The following is a 7532-nucleotide window of genomic DNA, read 5'->3' as shown; positions in this document are numbered from 1 at the left end:
GAATAGCTCTCACCTTGGCCGGGTCAACCTCAATCCCTTTACCACTGACAATAAAGCCCAGGAGTTTGCCGGACCTTACCCCAAAGGTGCATTTGTTCGAGTTCAACCTCAACTTGTATTTCTTCAACCTCTCGAACAGTTTGTATAAATGATCGAGATGTTCCTCCTCAGTATGAGATCTGGCTATCATGTCATCCACATATACTTCTATTTCATGATGGATCATATCATGGAACAAAACCACCATAGCACGCTGGTACGTTGCCCCTGCATTCTTTAAACCAAATGGCATTACTTTATAACAGAACGTGCCCCATTGCGTCACAAACGTAGTTTTCTCCATGTCCTCAGGCGCCATCTTAATCTGGTTGTAACCTGAGAATCCATCCATGAATGAGAACACCTTGTGTTGAGCGGTGTTATCTACCAGAACATCAATGTGCGGGAGTGGAAAGTCATCCTTGGGACTCGCTTTATTCAGGTCTCGGTAATCTACACACATTCGCACCTTACCATCCTTCTTTGGCACTGGTACCACATTAGCAACCCATTGAGGATAAGAAGTAACAGCCAAAAAACCTGCATCAAATTGTTTCATCACCTCGGCTTTGATTTTCTCAGACATTTCAGGACGCATGCGACGAACCTTTTGCTTAACAGGACGACATTCTTCCCTCGTTGGCAGTCGATGCACTACTATATCGGTATCCAGTCCTGGCATGTCTTCATAAGACCAAGCAAAAATCTCTACATAGTCATGCAACATCTGAATCAACCTTCTCTTGACACTGTTTTCCAAGCCTGCTCCTATTTTGACTTCTTTCTTGTTTACTTCAGTACCCAGATTTACAGTCTCAACTGACTCCTCGTGTGGCTGTATAGTCCTTTCTTCCTGCAGTAACAGTCTGGCAAGTTCTCCAGGTACTTCACAATCTTCCTCACTTCCATCCTCGGCTTGGTAGATCGGATTTTCAAAGTCATAATGAACAGTAGTAGAACTATTGTCAACAGGATCCAGAGTGGGTATGGATCTGCAATTCGTTACGTGAGTGTGTGTAAGAAAACATAGCTCGTTTGGAAGATGACAAAAAAGATAAAGAGCGCAATATTTGAATGCAAAAAGTCCATTGATTTATTGAATATGAATATGCTTATGAAGATGACAAAACCCTTAACAAATTAGCTATTGTGCCCCGGGCATGGACACAACGCTTGGAGAAGTTCAATTGTAAAAAAAAAACAAAAATTTGCAACACTAAAATAGACAATAACAATTACTCCTGACTAAAGGAAATCGGGATAGTGTCTTCAGCCTTCCAATTATTGAGTCCGTCACCAATTGTTGGGAAAATCCAGCTATCCAGGTCGCAATCGCTGTCAGCATCTTCTACAGCATTAATTTGACTCTTGTCAGAGCTGAACCCTAGGCCAAATTTGTCAGACTTGTACGATACGTCGATCAATTGACCCCAGCCAGTACGACCACCATCTTCAACCACGGCTTGAGCGTCCTTCAGAGAAATCATAGCAGGAGGAGCACGAATAACCTTGGGTACACAGGAAGTTGGCTTAAGGACAGGATTGGTCGGAGGAACTACTTCAAATGACTGACAAGGAGTCTCAATGAATTCACCATCCATCTCGACGTATCTGAAGGTATGCACACTACTGACAATGTACTCTTCTTCTCCACACACGGTGACAATTTTGCCCTTTGTGGGATACCTCAACTTTTGATGGAGAGACGAGGCTACAGCGCCTGCCCCATGAATCCAAGGGCGTCCCAGTAAGCAGGAATAGGCAGGACGAATGTTCATTACATGGAAGGTAGTGTTGAAGACTTGAGGTCCTATCTTGATAGGAAGGACTACTTCGCCATGGACAACACTCTTTGCACCATCGTAAGCACGTACCACAATGTCACTAGGTTTCAGTTCAATGCTTTTACAATCCAGCTTATCCAGCACAGCTGTCGGCAGCACATTCAAGGAAGAGCCATTATCGATCAACACATGAGACAAAGTGATTCCCCTACACTCAATGGAGATATGCAGGGCTTTATTGTGATTCTTTCCTGCTGGTGTCAGATCAGCGTCAGAAAAGCCTAGGCCATTGTCAACAGCCAAGTGAGCAACATAATGTTCGAACTGATCGACAAATGTCTCCTGAGGTACATGAGCGGTCTTCAAGAATTTTATCAATGCATTGGCATGAGGTTCAGAAGATAACAGCAAGGATAACATCGAGATCTTAGACGGGGTATGCCCCAACTGTTCTACAACATCAAAATCACTCTTGCGAATGATTTTCAGCACTTCTTCCATTTCTTGTTTGGCAACATCTTCGGGAGTAATTTCGGCCGGTGTCTCTGACTGAGAAGGATTGACTGGTTCCTTTCCTCGAGTTTCAAGGACAGGAGGTGAGATTTCTGGAGAGAAGATCCTTCCGCTTCGAGTAATTTTACTAGTCCCAACAATGCCACTAGTATTAGCAGCATTATCCACTTGCTTCACGCCATGGACGTAAACATCACCGCCATAATTCCACGGAATAGCTTTGCTTGAGGAATACGGGATCGGGCCAGGTGCAGTGATGATTAGGGGAGCAACCCTGGGCTCAGCAGTAATCTTCACAGGCGCCCTGGTAGCGGTAATCTTCACTGGAACTTTGGACCTAGCAATCACAGATATTTCTTCAATAGGGTTTTCCGCCTTAGGAATCCTTTCGAAGAGAACTGTACGATCGTCCATCAGCCGTTGAATACCATTCTTCAATTTCAAACAGTCCTTGGGCCGGAGTATGCAGAGATTGCAATCTTCAGCACAACCTGGAAATAAACCAGCTTGCAATAAATTCCTCTTTATGATCGGGAGAGGAGATGTTAAGTCCGCCACATTGGAAATGTGAGAATCGTCATCCATAGCATTAACAGTCTTGTCATGGTTAGGCATAGGAGCAGTGATGACATTAGGAGTCTCCGGAGGCTCAAACTCAATTTCTCCAGCTTCGATCATATCCTGAATCTATTCTTCAATGACCAGCAATCGTTTGTATCATGCCCGGGGCTATCGGAGTGATATGCCCACCTGTCATTGGGATTATAACGAGAAGAGGTAGTGTTGGGATTTGTAGGAGGATCTCTAAGGGTGATCAAATTTGCCTTTAGCATTCCCTGCAGTGCCTGTGCCAAGGTCATATTGATCCTGGTGAACTGCCTTCTTGGCCTGTCTTGTTTGGGCTGGAAGTTTTGAGATGGTGGTGCTGCAATCGTAACTGCTCCAATGTCGTGGTCACGGTTGTTCTTGTTACGACCCTTTTGACCGTACACAGCATTTGATTCGTTCCTCCCCTGATAGGACCTTTTGGTGCTTACAGAGGTAGCCGCCTGTATCTTTCCACTTCGGATGCCGCTTTCAACACGTTCACCTGTTAATATAAGTTCAGTGAAACCTGATGAAGAACTTCCCAGTAGATGGCTGTAGAATGGGCCGGTCAGTGTGCCCATGAACATGTTGATAACACGAAATTATATCATATTTTAGGACTTAATTCAATTAAATTTTATTATTATTTATTTCAGTTCACTTCATTCTATTAGATATTACGCGGTATTTTCTTCCTATTTGTCTCAGGTGGCTTATTTTGAAGCACAAGTAAAAATGGAAGAAAAGGAGTGCAAAAAGGAGAGAAAATGAACCAAATGTCAAAGCCCAGCCCAAAGCACAAAACGCAGGTGCCGTGCATGTGACGGACGTCACAGAGGGCGTGACGAGCGTCACGCCTTGCACACTCCTGTGACGGACGTCACACATGGTGTGACGAACGTCACACCATTCCCCTACATTTTTGGCGCAAGGAACGCCTCAGAGACGTTGAGCGTTGAGGGAGTGTTGAGCCCTATATCCACGCCATGCTTTTATGCACGTTGAAGACCTTTTTGGCAGCGGAAGCGGTTACTCAAGCATATATAAATAGCCACTTGCAAAACCAAAAAGGGTTCCGAAGCTTTTCCACATTTTTTCCTTTGCCGTTTTCGCTTTTGCACATTTTCTTTTCCAGCAACTTAAGCAGTATTGTTTCTTTATTATTTTTACGAGTTCTACACTATCTCCCTTGCAATTTCTATTTTCCTTTTTCCTTTTTAGCATTTAGTTAATTCTTTTCGCACAATAGTTTCTACACCGGAAACTATTGTGCACCTTTTTACCGGATCTAACCTTACGTTAGAATCTAGTTTTATTTCCTTCGTTTTAATTTGTTGTTTAATTGAAGAATCCAAGAACAAATCCTACCGGCTTGTGGTGGAGTGTTCAAGACTATTGTTTAACTCATTCAGGTTCTTTAATTATTATTTAATGCTTTGTTTTATTATTTATTTATATTATCTGCCTGGGATGAGTCTGTTTATGCATGATAAGTATTTTAGTTTGTTTAGCATGTCTGGCTAATTCGCTTAGATATCGGTATGTAAAGTAAGCAGAATAAGGAATCAAGACTAAGTCGGTTAAATTAAGTTTAAAATTAAAATCACTCTTTTTACGGTCTCAATTTACAGGTTTAATAACAAAGGTTTTTACGAAAGTAAAAGACATAAAGAAGTTAAAATCAATAGAGCGAGAGTTTGAGGTTTTAACTGGACAGTGTAAATTAGATATTAATTCTAGATCAGGGCGAGAGCAAGTTTTAGAGTTAATTAAATTCCGATCTTTTCCAAAAAGTATTTTTAAAGATTGAATGTGAGGACGAGAGTTAAGCATTCGAATTTAATTATATAACCTAAGTCAACAGAGCGAGAGTTTGAGATAAGGGTGTTTAAATGGTCAGTGTTTTCTTGAAAAGAGTTTCTATGGACTGTATTGCTTTCAAAAAATGGTTTTTTGACTTAATTATAAGTGACAGCTACATTAACATAAAATCATGGTTTATTCAACAGAGCGAGAGTTTGAGATAAAACTTTTAATCAATAAAGTCAACTGAAAAGATTTATTTTAAAACCAAGAGACCGACAAAGGATTGATTCCCTAATTACGACGAACTACATACCGATATCCGCTTTATTAATATTTAATCTAGATCTTAGTTTAGTTTTTAGCTTTCCCCCAAACAATCAAACATTATTCACCTTAGCTTTACGAAGTAACCTTAGATAACGGTATATCGATTCATAAGTCCCTGTGGGATCGATATCTTTTAAAACTACGCGATAGAACTGTGCACTTGCAGTTTGTACCCCAATTCGACTCATAAAGTCGAGCGATCAAGTTTTTGGCGCCGTTGCCGGGGACTTTTATTTAATCGATATCGTAACTCTTCCGTTACGCTGTAGAGACTAAGGTTTCTTTTTCTTCTATTCTTTCTTTCGTTGATTTGTATGCCACGCACTTGCTCACAAGGCGAACCGCTCTATTTACGAATCAACGATATCGAACTATATCTCTGAGTCCTACGACGAATTCGGGAATATCGTGCTGCAAACAATCTCCCTCCTGTAGAACTTCCTGATTTCAAAAACCTTTTTCCTTCGATAACCGAGATGGCAGAACCAGCTCGTGCTCTTAGAGATTACGCCGCTCCATCGCAAGATGAGCCGCATTCAAGTATTGCTCCGCCCGCAATCGAAGCAAACAACTTCGAACTTAAACCTTCGCTGTTGCAGGCTGTGCAACAGAACCAATTCTCTGGAAATCCTACCGAGGATCCAAACCTTCAGTTATCCGTATTTGTCCAATACGCTGATACTGTAAAAGCTAATGGTGTCACTTCGGAGGCAATTCGACTTCGTCTTTTTCCTTTCTCATTAAGAGATAGCGCTAGAAGATGGCTTCAATCTCTCCCTTCAAACTCTGTCACCACATGGAACGAGTTGAAGAAAGTTTTTCTTGCCCGACACTTTCCGCCAAGCAAAACAGCTATGTTAAGAGCCCAGATAAACGGATTTAAACAGAAAGACAACGAGTCTCTTTTCGAAGCATGGGAAAGATACAAAGACATGATGAGACTTTGCCCACACCATGGTTTGGAAGACTGGTTAGTAATTCACACATTTTATAATGGTCTCTTGTACAACACAAGGTTAACAATAGACGCCGCTGCAGGTGGTGCACTAATGAACAAACCTTATGCTGATGCTTACCAGCTTATCGAAAGCATGGCCCAAAACCACTATCAGTGGGGAACCGAACGAACAATGGTGGAAAAACCTCAAACGAAAACTGGCATGTACGAGATAAGTAACCTTGATCACGTTAATGCAAAAGTGGATGCTTTGGTCCAGAAAATTGAAAGTTTAAATGTATCACCTCCTACCGCCGTGGTTGCTATAACTCAGAATTGCGAGGTCTGTGGAATCCAAGGTCACACTCCTACGGATTGTCAACTCTTGACAGGAATCCAAGCAGAGCAAGTAAACTATGCTCAAGGAAGCCCCTACTCGAATACCTATAACTCAAATTGGAAGAACCATCCAAACTTTTCATATAAGAGTAATAATGCTTTGTACGCACCTGGACAGTCTCCAAATCAAGCCCCAGCTATACCTCCGGGATATCAGAAACCGAACCCATCCATGCCTAACAATAACGCCCCTAGGAAATCCAACTTGGAAATCATGATGGAAAACTTTATAGCTTCCCAACAACAAACCAATAAAGATTTCTTAAACCAGAATGTACACACTGGCGAACAACTTAAACAACTAGCAAGCAAAGTAGATGCCCTGGCTACCCATAACAAAATGCTGGAAACACAAATATCACAAGTAGCTCAACAACAAGCACCTACTGCTGCCCCAACTGGTACATTCCCTGGACAGCCCCAACCTAATCCGAGAAGCCACGCTCATGCAATTATATTAAGAAGTGGAACGAAAGTGGAAGGACCGTCTGATCCAAGGATAGAAAACCAAAACCCTAAGAAATCAACTGAGGAAAGTGAACCTAAGGAAAAGGAAGAGAGTAATAAGGAAACCCTAGAAAAGAAGGAACCTTATGTACCTCCACCACCTTACAAACCACCTATCCCTTACCCTCAAAGGCTTGTTAAAACCAAAGATGCGGGCCAATTTAGAAAATTTGTTGATCTCCTTAAACAATTAAACGTTACAATTCCGTTCACCGAAGCTATTACGCAGATGCCCTCCTATGCTAAATTCTTAAAAGAAATTCTTTCTAATAAGAGGAAACTTGAAGATAGCGAAACCGTTACACTCCCTGCCGAATGTAGCGCTATAATCCAAAACATGCCTCCTAAACTCAAGGATCCGGGTAGTTTCTCTATACCCTGTCACATAGGAAAATTTGTCATCGACAAAGCCTTATGCGATTTAGGAGCCGGAATTAGCGTTATGCCTTTATCCATATGTAAGAAACTGGAAATGGGAGAATTAAGACCAACCAAAATGTCTGTGCAACTAGCAGATCGTTCCATCAAATATCCTGTAGGAATTCTTGAAAACGTTCCCGTACGCATAGGTCAATTCTACATTCCAACTGATTTTACAATTATGGACATTAGAGAAGATGATATTACACCCA

General features: G+C 41.7%; 1 pseudogene; it reads right to left on the bottom strand.

Moving 5' to 3' along the window:
- Nucleotides 1-5918: 5918 nt before the first annotated feature.
- On the bottom strand, nucleotides 5919-6018 carry LOC127124283 (uncharacterized; annotated as a pseudogene).
- Between the last annotated feature and the right edge of the window lie 1514 nt (nucleotides 6019-7532).

The sequence above is a fragment of the Lathyrus oleraceus genome, chromosome 2, assembly GCF_024323335.1.
Source record: "Lathyrus oleraceus cultivar Zhongwan6 chromosome 2, CAAS_Psat_ZW6_1.0, whole genome shotgun sequence".
In the NCBI taxonomy this organism is placed as follows: domain Eukaryota; kingdom Viridiplantae; phylum Streptophyta; class Magnoliopsida; order Fabales; family Fabaceae; genus Lathyrus; species Lathyrus oleraceus.
This window is presented reverse-complemented; position numbering and strand designations above follow the sequence as displayed.